The sequence below is a fragment of the Ceratotherium simum genome, chromosome 21, assembly GCF_057802395.1.
Source record: "Ceratotherium simum simum isolate JZ-2026a chromosome 21, ASM5780239v1, whole genome shotgun sequence".
In the NCBI taxonomy this organism is placed as follows: Eukaryota; Metazoa; Chordata; class Mammalia; order Perissodactyla; family Rhinocerotidae; genus Ceratotherium; species Ceratotherium simum.
This window is the reverse complement of record NC_141920.1, coordinates 16,596,719-16,612,489: the sequence shown is the minus strand read 5'-3', so window position 1 is coordinate 16,612,489 and position 15,771 is coordinate 16,596,719. Positions and strand designations below refer to the sequence as shown.

Sequence of the window (15,771 nt, the reverse complement as noted above, 5' to 3'; positions counted from 1 at the left end):
AGAGGTGACATTTTAGCTAAGGTCTGAATGATGAGGATATTCTTTAAATTCCTAGAAGTGGAATGGTGGGATGAAAGATTACATGCATTAAACATTTTGGTCAATATAGGATTGACAAACTGACTTGCAAAAATTTTCTAAAATAAATGACATTCCCTCTGTGTATAGATGTGTTTCTTTCCTTCACCCTCACCAGCACTTTTCTCCTGGTTTTAAAAAGTGGGGTTATTGAAATTTTGTGTTTGTCTTCTGATGAGCTTCATTAGCAGGGGGAAAAGATAAGAAAAGAAGTTTGTTCCTTTGAGGAATCCCGTCTGTTTCCTCTCCCGAAATTAATTGTCCAGCATCACCCCTTGCACTATAAACCTTTCTTCTCACTTACTACCCTTTTTCTCTCTGCCAGCTCCTGTCTGCTTTGTGTGATAGGGCTAGAAGCTGCCAACATTTTAGCCAATATACATGGTGGTTAACAACCACTTTTCCTCTTTGGAATTAGGCAATGCTGGGCTAAGAGGAGTTGGCTGATCAGCATCCCTTTTGCTGTAAAAACAAGGCAGCTTTTAGAGGTAGGCTGGTTTTTCCACACGGAGTTGTTGGCAAGGGTATCATACCGTCTGTGAGTTAAAACTGTGCAGAAGGCTCTGCACATCTTTTTGTTACAAACCCCTCTCCTGTTGTCGGGGGCAGGGAGAAGAAGGGAGCATTGCTGGGCACTGGACACTACAACTGCTTCTGCCCCAGAACCGGTAGGTAATAAGACCTCTCTTGTTTGTTTGGAATGTGTATATAATTAGATATTGTTTGAGGATCTGTTCCTTAAAGCCTTTTATCATCCTACGTAAACTGTGTCATAAGAAACGTTCTCTTTGTAGGTCTTCTGCGGAGTTCAGCACCATTACAACGATATAGTACATGTTAAATTACAGACCTCATTCAGGTGCTGTTTTTATTTCAGTTGTATTTTTTATAGAATACACATGTATTAGAATTGAATCTCTGATTCAAGCCCTAAAGAAAATGATACTATGTAGTTTAAACTCTTAGACAAATGGATTAAAAGTCACTTGTTCTTAAAATATGATTTGTTTTTATAATCTTTTTAAACTCAGCAACTTAAATAAAACATCCTGAGGGCAACATGTGTTAGCGAGGGGGTCTGGGGGTGGCCGTGAGGAGGGAATGTGTTTGGTGAAATTGTCCAGGAGCAAAGCACCGCTCACTTGAAGCCCAGAGATTTGTTATCCAAATATGTGCAGATTGCTGGTGCTATAAATAGTTAGAACTCAAGTAAACAGCTTCTTCCCTCTAGCTGCTGCTTTGCCATTGTTCAGATTCCAGAACAGCCCGGCAAGCAGCATCTCACACCAGGCTCATGGCACTTGTGCCAGCTCTTGGGCTGCTCCTCTTCCAGGCAGAGCCGTCAGCTGCCCGGGGCTTGAGATGACCGGGGGGCCAGATGTTCAGGCCCTTCAGTTTCCCTCTTTTGGCCCCCACCCTACCCAGCCTGTTGTGCAGCCTTACAGACTTGCAGCTGCTCTAGAGTAGCACGGATCCAGGATTCCTGGCGCTGTGAAAAGCCCTGGAGCACGTGGCCACTGACTAAAGTAGATTTTAGAAGAGACAGACATTATGTTTTCAGGCCAGAAGCACGCACGGCTCATTCCTTTCTTTTGGAGCTAAAAAGAGTGGCACTGGTTGTCGGAACTGCCGCAAGCCGCCTGTGCCAGCCGCTGACGTGCTGTGTGCCAGGCGGCAGGCTGCTGACAGTTGCAGAGCGCCTTTGAGGACTCAAGCAAATGCTGACATTAGAACAGCTGAGGACATTCCACGGTTTATTACTATATTTCCTTTGGGAAAAAATAAGTCTCTTTTTAAAATTACTGCTTCGGCTGCATTCATTTACAGTGACTCTTATGTCAGATGCCCATGAGGAGGTTATGAATAACTTGACATTTTGTTTTTGAGGGGACAGATGATAAGGAGTGATTGAAAGTACTAGATTAAGGATCAGGAAACCTGGATTCTTGAGGAAGTTGCCTAAGTTTTCTTAGCTTTAGTTTCTTCGTCTGTCAAGTGAGGGTAACCTTGCCTCTCCTGTTTCATGGAGTCGATGTGGAAATTTATGTGAAAGTACTTTCTGGCCTGTACCAAACTAGTGGACTGTAGGAGAGAGAGGGGGTAGTGGAAAGAGTCCCACAAGCCTGGCCTTGTGCTCTGTGACTCAAGCAAACGGCTCACGTCTCTCAGCCTCCATTTTTTCATCTGTAAAATGGGCCTATCAATACTTGCCTTGCAGGAGCGTTGTAAAGATTAGAAATAACAGCTATAAATCACTGACAAATGGCAGACAATAGTTAAATGGCAGTAGTAGTTATTACTACATGTAACGTGGAGATACTCGGGCGGGATTTAGGATTCGGAGAAACAGATTCAGTTTGTAGATGTCAGCATTAGCAAAAGGCCCTGCTAAAAGCTGATGGCAATAACTGATAATATAGATAACATTTTTAAAATAAAAGTAATACATGAACATCATTAAAAAAATATCTTCAAGCCCAGAAAGGCATCAGTCTCCTACTTACCCCCTCACCCTGGGGCAACCATTTAGTTTTTCTGCTTTTAGCTCTTCTGTTGTTACCTCCATTTTTCTAATAGTATTACCTCCATTTCTTTTTTAAAATTAATTTTGTTTTTGTTAAAATGGCACATGCACATTGTTTTGCTTTGTTCTTTTTAAAGTCACATATCATTAAAAACTTACACTGAAAAACAGCTGTCCCCTGCCCCCACCTCTTTTCCCCTCCTTCCTGTCCTGCTCCCACAAGCATACACTTTTGATCCTGTTAGCTGTTTATTTTAGCACTTTTCTCCATATAGCTTAAATAATATGCTTATACAGCGATCTCTTTAAAAGCTTTTTTATTGTGGAAATTTTCAAACATATACAAAACTAAAGAGAAGAGTATAATGAATCCTTGTGTACCACCCTTACCCTGCTTCAAAAATCATGACCCAATCTTGTGTCGTCTGTGCCTGCAGCCGTTTTCCCCCTGCTACTAGATAATTCCGGAATAAATTCTGGACATATCATTTCGTCAATAACTACTTTAGCATGTATCTCTAAGAGAATAAGGACTCCTTTTTTGTTGTTGTTGTTGTGAGAAAGACCAGCTCTGAGCTAACATCCGATGCCAATCCTCCTCTTCTTTGCTGAGGAAGACTGGCCCTGGGCTAACATCCATACCCATCTTCCTCTACTTTATATGGGACGCCGCCACAGCATGACTTAACAAGCAGTGCGTTGGTGCACACCCGGGATCCCGAACTGGCGAACCCCCGGCCGCTGCAGCGGAGGGCGTGCACTTAACCACTTGCACCACTGGGCCGGCCCCTAGGACTCCTTTTTTATATGTATAACTACACTACCATTATCACACATAGAGTAATTAATAATCCCTTATTGTTAGCAAAGATCTCCAGTTAACTCGTAAGTATTTTTGTGTTCAAATCAGATCCAGACAAAGACCACCCACTACCATACTGCTCTTTCTTTATTCGTCAGTGTTAGGTGTCACCTACTCACCTCCTAGGATGACATGTGAGGCTGTAGCCTTTTTAGAAACACCACAGCTCCACTCACTCTCCTTCTCTTTACCCTTTCCTCCCAGTATCCCAGTTTTTAGTTGTCAGTCTTCAGTGTTTTACAGTGTTATGGCGTTGTAAATATTGTTTACCACTGAGCCAGTAATGTTCTAATTATTTTTCCTTTCTGTGTAACTGTGTTTCCTGGACTTAATGATAACTTCTTTAATATGCTCAGTGTTCCTTGTTCCTTATGGCTGTCTTTCCACGCATTCCCGTAGACTTTCAGTACAGTTTTCGGTAAACCCATTAAGGCATCCATCAGTTCTGTTTTCCTGGAGCCTTCCGCCCTCTTGCTCTAGTCAGACTGGCGCTCTCTAGGCCTGTGAGTCCATCGAGGTCCCAGGCCGCCTTCATCATGATCCTGGGCGTTCCTCTCACGTTTCTTGTTAGATCCCTGTTTTTCAAATCCTACTTCTTAGTTTAAACCCTCATTCAGGTGAAGTATATTCTCACAGGAGTTTACTGAGAAAACACTGCATGAGAGAGAAATGGTTCGTAGTCCTTGCATGTCTGAAAATGTCTTTATTGGGTATAAATTCTGGGTTCCAAATCATTTTCCTTTAGAACTTTTCCCTTAGAAAGCATTGCTCCGTTGTCTTCAGCCACTCAGATTGCTAGTAAGAAGTCTGATACCAGTCTTGTTCTTTTCTTTTGAAGGAGTCTGTTTGTCTCTCTAGGAACCTGGAGGATCTTTTCCTTTTGAATTCTGAAAGGTTAGGAGATGATATCTAGGTATGGTCTCTTTTCATCCTTCTCAGCACTTTTTAACTTTTCAGTTTGAAGATGCAGTCTTCCTTCAGCGCTGGGCAGTCTTCCTCATTATTTCTTAGACAATTTCCTCTTGTACTTTTTTTTCTTTCTATTCTTTTTCAGGAATTCCTATTTAGTCTGACATTGAACTTCCTGGATTGTTCTATATCAAGATCCTTTTTCATCCTTTGAATATTTTTCCCTATGTTTTGGAAGATTTCCTTTTCTTATTTTCCAGCCCTTCTACTGAATTATTAATTTCAGTATTCATCTTGTTAATTTCTGAGAGCCCAATTTTGTCAGCTTATGTTTTATGAACACACTATCTTCAGAATCTCTCTGAAGACATAAGAATGTTTTTCAAGAGCTTCTCATTTGTCTGAGTTTTCTTTTCCATTGTAGGGTCAATTTTCTCTTTATTTCAGTCTTTGTCGTGCTGTTGGTTTTCCTCAGATGCCCTCTGATGCTTTTTTTGCCATTCGTAATCAATAACAAACTACTTCTTCTAGGAGATAGGCCTTGGTTTCCTCTGGAATTAGTTGTCTGCCCCATAGGCCTCACCGCTGCCTGGGAAGCTGCTGGAAGCTCTCCATACCATGCTGAAGGGTGCACTTTGCTTTAGGCCACCTGAGTGGCAGTTAGACTGAGGGCCCTTCAGAAATCAGAATAAGGATGCTTGGTCACTTACTAGAAGCCCTGGATCAACCCAGGCACGTCTTTCCATTTATTTAAAGAGCCTCGTGTCTTTGCCTGGGGTTCTGCAGAGCTTCCTGACCGTCTGTGTGCTGCAGGGGTGGGTGGGGAGCTGCTGGCACAGGGCCTTCACTGCATCCCCTGATTTTCAGCCGTCTACCGTAGTCCTCTTCATTCCTGCCGTCTCCACGCCCAGCGCCTCCCTGGGCTTCCACACAGCCGTTTGTCTCCCGTTTCCTCTGCTGCCTTCTTGTCCCTGTGTGCTGGACTTCAGCCTCTGTCTGTCATCGTGCTTCTGTGAACTTTTTCTATGTTTTAGAAATTATTTGACATGAAATCCCTTGTTCTCTAATGATCCTACCCCCAAGAGGGAAAGCATGGTTTGTAGTTTAGAAGACATGGCACTTTTTTTAAACATACCCCAGCCCAAACTACCCAGGGTGTCTGTGTGTGTGTGTGTATAGAAGATATTTATTAGGTTTCCTATTCTGTACCAGTGAACAAGGGAGACGCGTTGTTGACCTCGTGGCGCTTACAGTCTGCCAGAGAAACACGTATAAGATGTACTACAATAACGTATGTTAAGGAGAGAGAGGAGAAGGAGAGGGTGTCATGGGACTCATACAGCAGGGGGAGCTAACTTGTCTCAGAGGGAAGGCCTCCCTAAGAAAGTGACATTTGATCTGAGATCTGATGGCTGAATAGGAGTTAACCAAAACAAAAAGGAAGGGCCGATCAGATTTGTATTTCAGGGTGCAGTGGCAAGGGAAAGCCTGGAACCAATAGAAGGTATTCCTCCTGGCAGAGCACCAGGCTGTGCCGTGTCAGGAAATCCCGTGCCTTTTCTGGGCCTGGCATTCCTCACCTTGAAAATGAGGAGACCACATGCTCTCTTCAGCTGTAAAAATCAACAAGTGTAAGATTGTTTAAAATTAACACAAGAGTGGAGATCCATCTCTCCCATAATTGCCCCAATCTGAAACTTATCTCCTGCTGGTGGGGAGCAGGTCTCAAGAAGGCCAAAGAAAGCAGAGAGGGGCAGTGTGGTATCCTGCACACCCACCCATTTTCTAGATGCTTACTCAGTGTGATCAGGCTTCTCTTCTCCTGCCAGATCTCCATCAGGCGCATCAGCAACAGTCCAAGGGGGACCGGGAAGTGGAGCCTCAGAGCATCAAACTCCGTAGAAAAACCAGCCAGGTGTGCTCCAAAACCAAAAATAACGTATCGAACATTTCTTTATCGCCTTTTGTGGGGTTAATTCCTCCCCCCAAATATAACTTGTGTCTGAGATTTCAAAACATTGTTTTGAGTGTAGGTGTGGTTCTTTCTGGGTCCATACCCCAGGAGGTTAACTGGTTATTTCTGGGTGGTAGGATGATAGATGATTTTCCTCCCTTTTTTTCTGCTTTTCTGTATTTTCCTATTTTTTTTACAATAAGCAGTTATGATTATAATTGGAAAGTAAACAAAACCTACTTTTATTTATGTCTCCGTCAATATGCTTCTAAATTAATTACGTCTAGAAAAAATGGGGACCTTCTAGCTGTTCGGCATAGTGAATAAGTGAGTGTGAAGAGGCGTGACACCTGGAGTCCACCTTTGATAGGGTGAAAAGCTAGTTGCATTTTGCAGCAGCTGTTTGGACTGGCAGGTGGGTAGTGGTGGCTAGAATTTATTCATTCATGTACTCCTTTCGACAGACACCTGTCAGTTACTAGCTGAACAAGTTACTCGGTTGTGTCTGGAATTTCCTTGTGTGTCAAGTGGAGATAATAATTATATCTACCTCATACAGATGCTTGTTGGGATGAAATGAGGTAATTTATATAAAGCAGTTAGAATATTATGTGGCATATGGTAAACATTCAATAAAAGTTTTGTTGTTTATAGATTTCCTTATTTTAATAAGTGTCTAATAATATGTACAAAATGCTTGTAAATTAGACACAGATCTTTTTCTTAAGAAGCTCACTTTCTAGCAGCAGAATAAGATCTGCCCAGAAATAAATGTGCCTCAAAGGCGTAAAGGATAAATTTCTTTAGAGAGGAACAGATAAAGTACTAAGGAAATTCAGAAAGAGACACCCCTTCCAGACTGGGGATGAGGGGGTGGGAATTAGGGCAGCTTTGTGGCAAAGGGGCTTTCTGAGCCCTTCAGACTAGCTCCGCGCTCTGAAGCAGCCAGTTTCCTTTTTCCTCCAATGGAGCTGATACCGCTGGCTGTGAAGAACTGCCAAGTTTCCTGCAGGAAACCCTTTAAAAGGCGATAGAGGAAGGGACTTTGGAATACAGGCCTGGCCCAGACAGTCCCAGCTTGGAGCACAGACCCCGTCACTTACCTTCGAGCAGGTTCCTCTGCTGCAACAGTTTCCACAACCAAAAGATGAGAATATTAATAATCTCTCTGCACCTGATTATTGTAGGGATAACATAAATTGTGTTTCTGGGGCCGGCCCAGTGGCGTAGTGGTTAAGTTTGCATGCTCCACTGCAGTGGCCCGGGGTTCGTGGGTTCGGATCCTGGGTGCAGACCTATGCACCTCTTATCAAGCTGTGCTGTGGCAGCGTCCCATATAAAGTCGAGGAAGATGGGCACGGATGTTAGCCCAGGACCAATCTTCCTCAGCAAAAAGAGGAAGATTGGCAACAAATGTTAGCTCAGGGCTAATTTTCCTCACACACGCACACACAAAAACACAAAGTGTGTTTCTAGAGTGCTCATCACTGAGCGTGGCCCCAGTCCACAAAATGTGTCTACCATTGTCAGAAGACAAAATGAGTGTTCTGGTGTTGTCCCTGTTCTCTCCTCATGGATTATGTCACAGATGTACAGTTATTCAGTCTGCAAGGCAAGTGTTACAAAATACGTGTTGTGGAAGAAAACACGTATCTTTGTTTTTATGAATGGGCTACTTATTGTTATTTTTATTCAAGTAACAAAGCATGATTCAAAGCACTCAGGGTGATGTCGGTAAATTGACCTGTCAGGAGCCCAGCTTCATTTCCTGATGCCCACCCAGGCTTCTGGAATAAAGGTACAGCCAAACAATGGCCCCAGCTTCAGGTAGAGCGCGCTTGACAGCTCTCAGTCGCCTTCCGTTGCTCCCTTATCCTGACGTTCCGGAGAAATACCAGGCCCTTCTGGCTTCCCGGCATTCTAGACCTTATTCATTCATTGTCACATCATCCTCAGGGCAGAGGATGGTGACACTGAGTCAGAATTGGAAAATAATGTCTTTACTTTAGGATGTTGTAGCTTATTTTTACATGTATTTTTGAACTCTGTGTAAGTGCCAAGCTCTTAATCCACACAAGAACCCTGTAGGGTAAATGCGGTGATTATTCTCGTTTTACTTTGGGAAACCAAAGCCCAAAGACATTAACTTGCCCAAGGTCACACACAGCTAGATGGTCCAGGGATAGAAGGAGACCCAGGTCTCTCCAAGCTGTTGACTGCTGCTCTCTGTGGTTCACCTGGCTGGGGTTCTTTTTATTCCACTACAGTCCCACAGCAACTTGTGGGAAAGCCTTCAGACTGGCAGAGTCCCTCCTAAAATGTAATCTGTTTGCTTGGGCCTTTCCTGATTAGCATCAAAGTTCTCTGAGAACTAATTAAAATTCTTGTTAAGTCACAAACCACCACAGCCCTACCCCTACCTATAAATAGCTTCTTCTGCCCCAATAGAGCTCCAATCCCAACTTCCCATCCAAGTAGTTTTAAGACAAATCTGATTTGCCTCTTTGGGGGAGGGGCGATTGAAACCCAGCCTTGCTTCAGGCCACAGTATTTTGGTAGCAGCACTGGCATGTGTGTGGCATGTGTGCTGGCCTATGTAGGAGTTAAAAGACTCAGTTTCCAAATCTGGCCCTTTCATCTTGAGCTGTGTGACCTTGGGCATGTCACTTAACTTCTCTGTGTTTCATTTTCCCATCCAGGAAAAGGCAATTAATAGTGCAACTCCTAGGTACCTAATTCTCCTAAAATGAGAATCAAAGGAGACAATGAGAGCAACCATCTGTCAACTCTTAGTATCTGCCAAATACTTTCAGTTCCCTTAGATGTGTTATTTAATTCTCACAGTCCTACAATGGAAGCCCTAGTATTTATTTCATTTTACAGTTAAAAAAAAAAAAAGTTCAGAGCAGTCAAGTCACACAGGCCTCAGATCCACATCTCTGGCTTTCAGATTGATGCTCATGATCACTGTATGTGTCACATTGCTACTCACTGTACACAAAAGTAGAGAGCTTTTATGTCTTCCCCGACAAGCGGTCTGCAAATGCAAGAGATTACAGTCATGTGCGGCCCAAGGAGGTTTCAGTCAACAACGGACCGCGTATACAACCGTGGTCCCATGAGATGAGTACCATGTAGCCTAGATGTGTAGGAGGCTATACCATCTAGGTTTGTGTAAGTACACTCTGTGATGTTCACACGACGACAAAATCAGCTAACGATGAATTTCTCAGAATGTATCCCCATTGTTAAGCAACGAGTAACTGTATTATTATCTCTTGTAACCACTGCTGTTCCACGTTAGTCCCTAAGGACAGTTAAATTCTCTTGCTTCTTTATCTTATCTAGTAGTATATGCTGCCTCTTTACATGTCCCCCAGGACTCGTTCAGTGAATTTTTGGGGGTTTTCTGCTAGAGAAACAGTTTAGCTGCACCAGAAAGGGGGTTGAAGGAGCTCAGCTGAGCCTGGCATCTTGAGCAGTGGCCTCTGACACCTCCAGGGTGCTTTCCTCCCTGAAGCATGTAGTCAGCCAGCTTGTAGTAAAATTCCTTATGTTGAGTTTGTGGATAAGCTCCTCAGTGACTGAATTTCAGAAGTGGAAGATACCAAGCCATCACTTTATTGATGGGGAAACCGAGGTCCAGAGAAAGAGGTGACTTGCCTAAGGCCATTCATTCAGTTAGGAGTGTGAACAAGACCAGAGCCCAGTTCCCCAGGCAACAGACCAGTGCTCTTTCCCAGCCTTTCGCATGGGCCTGTGTCATCTCCCCTAAGTGAAGGGCAGACTCGCACACTGTGCCCAGCGTGCACCTAGGAAACTTTGTGGAGAAATTAAACAACTTGGAAAATTGGGCAAGAAGAAAGAAATGGGGGTGGGGGGGCAGGGGGGTCACGGTGCAGATCTCCACCCTAACTAGTATATTATACACCAAAGAAGTAAAGTAAAACACAGCAAAGCAAACTAGATAGCACACAGTCAGCATGACTAAGAGGCAGAGGGATTTACGTCGGGAGCCCCGGCCCAGTGCGTGGATAGGAAGCCTTTTGTCACTGAGGCTGCAGTGTTGAAAATTGAAGGAAGGATGTTAGGCAAATGTGACGGCTTGGGATGCAGTTACAGCCCCCCTGGCTCGTTGTGCAGAGGAAATGGATCTCTCCTGTGGACGGAGAGGTGGAAACTGAGCAAGGGAGCTGAGTGGTTGACATCATCAAGCTGAGCATTGGGTTACAACAAATGGGGACTTACTTGGCCCGAGACGTGGGAAACACCCACTGAAACCTCGAAGTGCATTTCATTTAGGAGACCGAGGGAGCGGGAGAGATAAAGGGCGAGAGAGAGTCTTGTGGACTGCACCCGCGGGCCTGTCTGCTAATCTAGTTTAGCCTCAAAAGGGAGGCGTTTTGAATCCTGGTTTCTTAAATTCTACCTTCACTTCTGACTGAGGACCACTGGACTTTGAAGAAACTCTTTGCTCTTGTAAGTAGAACTTGATTCTCCACCGCCGCCCCACCCCCAGGGAGAGGCAGAGCTCTCCGGAGAGCTTGCTTTCCAGTTTGTTGGTCACAAAGTGTCTATTTTTATATTATGATATATTATTGTTCTGGAAATTATGACTTTGTCTGAAACTGCCTGGGGCTGGGACTGAGCCTCAAGTCTCACAGATGGGCTCTGTTCACATGATGTTTTACTTTTTTACCAGGAGAACTTTGAGAGATTATCTAGAGCTTTAAAAGCAGCTCCTTGCCCCAAAAATAGACAAAGAAAGAAATCCTCCCTTAGAAATTGGTGTTTGTAAAACTTTTATTTTTTTTCTGCTTACAAAGGTGGAGCAAAAAATTTTAAATATTCTTGAGAGAAATTTCTCTTGAAAGTGAAAATTCCCTATAACCTTCCCGTCACAAATACAAGATTAATATTTTAAATTTAAGGTACAGATATGATTAGATTTCATGAAGTTATCATGTACACCCCAATGCAACAGTAGCTGTGTGGCAAACTCCAATTTGGAAAGAAGTGTTGGAAATCTTTAACTTTGGCTTTGTGATCTTATTGCTTTCTTTTTAAAATTTGCTGTTTATGCCTAGAAAATAGAACATGTAAGCTCTTGGGCATTTTATTTGTTGCGGTCTGTTTTCAGGATTTTGAACTGGTAGCAGTGGGCACCTAGGCTGAGGGTTCTCAGGTGGGTTGAGATACATGGCTTCCAGCTGTTGTGTGTGATCCACCTCCCCTACTAGCGTAAAAACAGTTGAAAAATCATAGTTAAAGGGGAAAGACTTCAGCTTTAAAAAATAAAGAGCCACCCTATAGTAGAAGGGCCACCCAAGGATACTGTGTGACTCTGAGCAAGTGTTTCACACTCTCTGGGCCTCAGTTTCCTTTTTGTACCTAAATGAGGGGGCAAAACTAAATGATCACTATATTTCCAAATTCATCTTGAAAGTTTGAACCATCTGTATCTCTTTCCCCTTTGAGGAGAATCCTCAGCGCTTGAGGAGCAAGAGCCCTTGGTTTTCAGTATCCCATAGTAGCTAAAAACTGGTGCCTGTAGGACAATTAAAGAGGACATTGTGGAGGAGGAAAAAATTTTCTCTACCCTCTAGGGTCTTCTGGCTGGTCTAAGAATTAAATTGACATGAGACGGATTAATAGGAGAAAATCAAATTTAATTGTGTACATACGGGAACCCCACATACATGTTCAGAGACAGAAAGGTAAAGTGAGGTATATATGCCATCCTGAGCTAAGGAATGGAATGGGGGCCTGAGGCTTCAGAGGGGAGGAGGGTAACTCACAGGATGATAAGTGCAGATGTTCAGTAATTAGAGGTTTGCCCTGCTGTACAGATAGGTCATAAAAAGTTATTTCTGGTAATTACTCTTGTTATGGGCAAGGCACCCAATTTAAATTCTTTAAGGGAGAGGTAAAAGTTTCTCCAGCCGCAGGGTCTCGATTGCCTTTAGCTCAAAATATTCCACATGCCAAAGAGACGCATCTTGGGGAGGCCTGTTATCATCATAAAACAGGCAGTATTAAATTACTTCTGAGTTTTTATAGCTTTGTAGGTTTGGTGTCTCTGAAGAAAGAGAGTCTGTGTGATGTGTGTGTGTGTGTGCGTGCATGCATACACACAACAGGGAGGGAGGAGAAAAAAGAATTAACATTATTGAGCACCTCCTAAGTGCCAGGCCCCACATTATGCTCAGTCTTTTACGTAACACGAGGTGGTCGGTATCATTATTCCCTAACCCCACTCACTGAGTCTAAGTCTGCACTCTGTGTTCCCATATTATGCTGAACTCCTTCCTCGTATTTACCTGAACTGTGCTTCCATAATTACTGGCACAACTTTGGTTCACTGTGTCTCCGCTAGACTGTATGCACCCTCCCTTGTGAGTCTGTCTCGTCTGTCACTGTCACCTCATTGCCTGGTAGAAAGCCTGGCACTTAGAGACAGAGGAGACACATCATACTCAACTTTAACTTAAAGCCCACCATCCTAGTTCTTAACTTGGCAAAAGAGAGGGAGAAAAGGAAGGGAAAATCTCTTTATTTGCCCCCCTTCCATCCTCATCTCACTTAGACGCGGCCTCCGCTGCTGCAGGGAAAGGATGGCCAGAGCCGAAGTACCAAGAAAAGCGAATGAAGTTGTCAGATCTTGGATTTTGAGTTTCCAAGGTTCCAGGTCTTGGCAGTTTAAGGGATTTTTATCTTTAAGGCTGTCAGAGACCCTAACCCTCAGGAAGATGCAGTATTTAGAACTGTTTGTTTGAATTAAGATCATGGTTAATTAATAAGGAGGGTTCTCAGAGCCCCCTAGGTGGTGGACCGTTGCTGCCATGAAACCACCCATGGTCACAGGCAGTGGGAAGGCCAAGGGCTCACCTCTGCCTCACCCCAGTACCCCAGGATCTCGAGACTTCAACTAATTAAAAAAGTCACCCCTCTTCCTAGGTGATGGTGAGGAGCTGATATTCTGGAAGGAAGGAAGGTACCTGGTTTTGGTTTTATTTCTGTTTGAGTTCGAATACCTTTATGCTGGTGTGTCCTCCAGTTTATTACCATCAGCGCCATTCACTTGCCCAGTCTGCTCTCTAGTCTCCTGCCTGCCCCTTGGCCCCTGTGGGCATTTGCATTTGTGACTCCTGGGGTGGTTGTGTCCCCTGTCCCTGTCACTTTAGACTAGGGTTCAATGAGAAGTTGGGGAGGGTAGCAGATAAGAGCTCTGCCCTCACCACCTCTTAGCTGAGACATCTTGGATGGATTACGTCCCCTCAGAGAACCTGCTTGTCTGCTGTAGAGTGGGAGTCATGGTTATACCTACCTCACAGGGGTACCACGAGGATGAAATAGGATAGCGCTCATAACGCACTTTAGTTGGCACAAAAATACGTGCTTGGGATTAGCCACTTTATGGTTTCCAGAAGGAGAACGTTGGCCAACGTGCGCAGGCACCAGCCTCCCAGTCCTAGGTTGGCGTTTGTATGAGGAACCTGAAGTCATCTCAACTCATCAATGTTGAAAACCCGTGATGGGCCCTGGAGCTACCCTGCTGGCTCTCTAAACCACGGATCAGCGCTGTTTCCTGTAATGCAGTCAGGTGCTGAGGCCGAAAGCAGAAGTGGGTGCTATTCTTCTGGGACCAGAGGACCCTGGCCCAGCCACTTAAGGAAGAAGCTGGTGGCAGGTGTTACTTTCTGAGTGTGACAAGAAGCTGAGCTCGCCCAATTAACTCTGCTGAGTGTTTTCACGAGGGGCCAGAAGTAATTCCTAAGTGGAGACAGATGTGGAAAATCTAAAATTCTTGGAAACATGTCATTAATCATGACCCTCGGCTGAGCTCACTACCTCCTGGCAATCTTTCAGAAATGCCTTATGAAAACTTTGAGTCCCGCTCCTTCAAAGGGTGATGACTTTGGAAGTTGCAGTCAGCTGCATGATGCCGAGTGATTCCAAATCGCAGATGAAAATGCGTCAGCTCTTCCTGGAGGAAGCCGGCATTTCCTAATTTTATTTAAAAGAACTCTCTTGAATCTTCCGAGAAATTACTGGTCTTCAACTTGGCTTTTCCAAACTGAATAATGGACCTTCAGGGCACTAAAGAGATGAAGTATTTGGTAGCTAATGCGTTCTTACTGTGTCCCTGGGGCCCGGGTCAGTCATTATGTTTAGCAGTTTATAGATGTGGTCTCTGACGTTCAGTCAACTGTCCTGAGGGCCGACTAGGACTAAGCACGAGGCTGGAGGCGCAGGCCGATTACGAGACAGCCTCTGGTCTTGCGGGGTTCTCAGGGCACCAGGGCAGACAGGCAGGTGAATGAATAGTTACAGTGGGTCAGCATCCAGAGGCCGATTCCCTCCACATTTCCCTCCGTTTGCTGACTCACGGTCTTGCCAGCGTTTGTATGAGGGAGAAGTGAGAGCTGCCCCCTGCTGAAGCTTTCACTTCTGGCACCTTCCTGTCCCCCATGGCTTCAGACAGAAGAAAGGAACTCTTCACAAAATGCAGTGCCCCACCTTAGAGGACCCTGACTCTGCAATCCTAAGTGTAGTAAGAAAACAGGGATGGATGATTTTGTTGTCTAAAATCACCACTGGATTTTCTGTTTTTTTTTTTTTTGTGAGGAAGATCAGCCCTGTGCTAACATCTACCAATCCTCCTCTTTTTTTGCTGAGGAAGACTGGCCCTGGGCTAACATCCGTGCCCATCTTCCTCCACTTTATATGGGACGCTGCCACAGCATGGCTTGCCAAGCAGTGCGTCGATGTGCGCCCAGGATCCAAACCGGCGAACCCCGGGCTGCCGAAGTGGAGCGCGCGCGCTTAACCAGTTGCGCCACTGGGCCAGCCCTCTGTTGGTTTGTTTTTATAACATTTATTGTGTGGTTTTTTTTTTCTGATTACAAAATTACAACATGTTCATGGAAGGAAAGCTAGACAGTACAGAAAAACATACTTAAAATAAATCATCACTCGGTGGTTTCACTGCTCTGATTTTTTAATAGGGCATGGCTAGGTCAAAGAGCATGAATTTTTTTAGGTCTCTGATACACTTTTCCAGTTTGGCACCAGAAAGTTTCTGCCTGTGTAAGCTTTCATTGGCAATACAAGCTTGTCCCCCATCCCCTCACCCACACACTACCACTGCATTTCAAGTTTAGCTCTAATTTTAATTTCTCCCTGGGCAGAGTCTCTTTTTTGTTTTCATATCTCAAAGGTGCTCATTTTCTGGGCTACAGTCTCCTGGGTAGGAGAAACCACTGTCTGCAGCCTTCATTTGCACTTTCCTGTATATATGCATGAATTCATCCACTATTAAGAACCCTGTATGTGTTAGGTATTATGCGAGGTGCTATGGGGAATACCAAGGTAAATAAGATGTATAAGTAGCTCACAATCTGATAGGAGAAAGACTTAGATAACTCTAACACATGTGATTAT

At 44.3% G+C, this 15,771-nt stretch overlaps 1 protein-coding gene across 10 annotated transcripts in view; it reads left to right on the top strand.

Annotated features, from left to right (window-relative positions):
• PKIG (cAMP-dependent protein kinase inhibitor gamma) overlaps positions 1-15,771 on the top strand; it is a 79,888-nt gene that overhangs the window by 37,384 nt on the left and 26,733 nt on the right. For 3 of the 10 annotated variants that reach the window (XM_087445233.1, XM_087445231.1, XM_087445227.1), the window contains one exon: positions 688-746. The exons of 5 other annotated variants lie outside the window; for them this stretch is intronic. The gene's annotated coding sequence lies outside the window, so the exon portion shown is untranslated. Of the gene's footprint in view, positions 1-687; positions 747-6,202; positions 6,289-10,662; positions 10,807-15,771 lie in introns of those variants that run through there. 2 more of the 10 variants (XM_087445228.1, XM_004430369.3) reach the window with 2 other exon arrangements.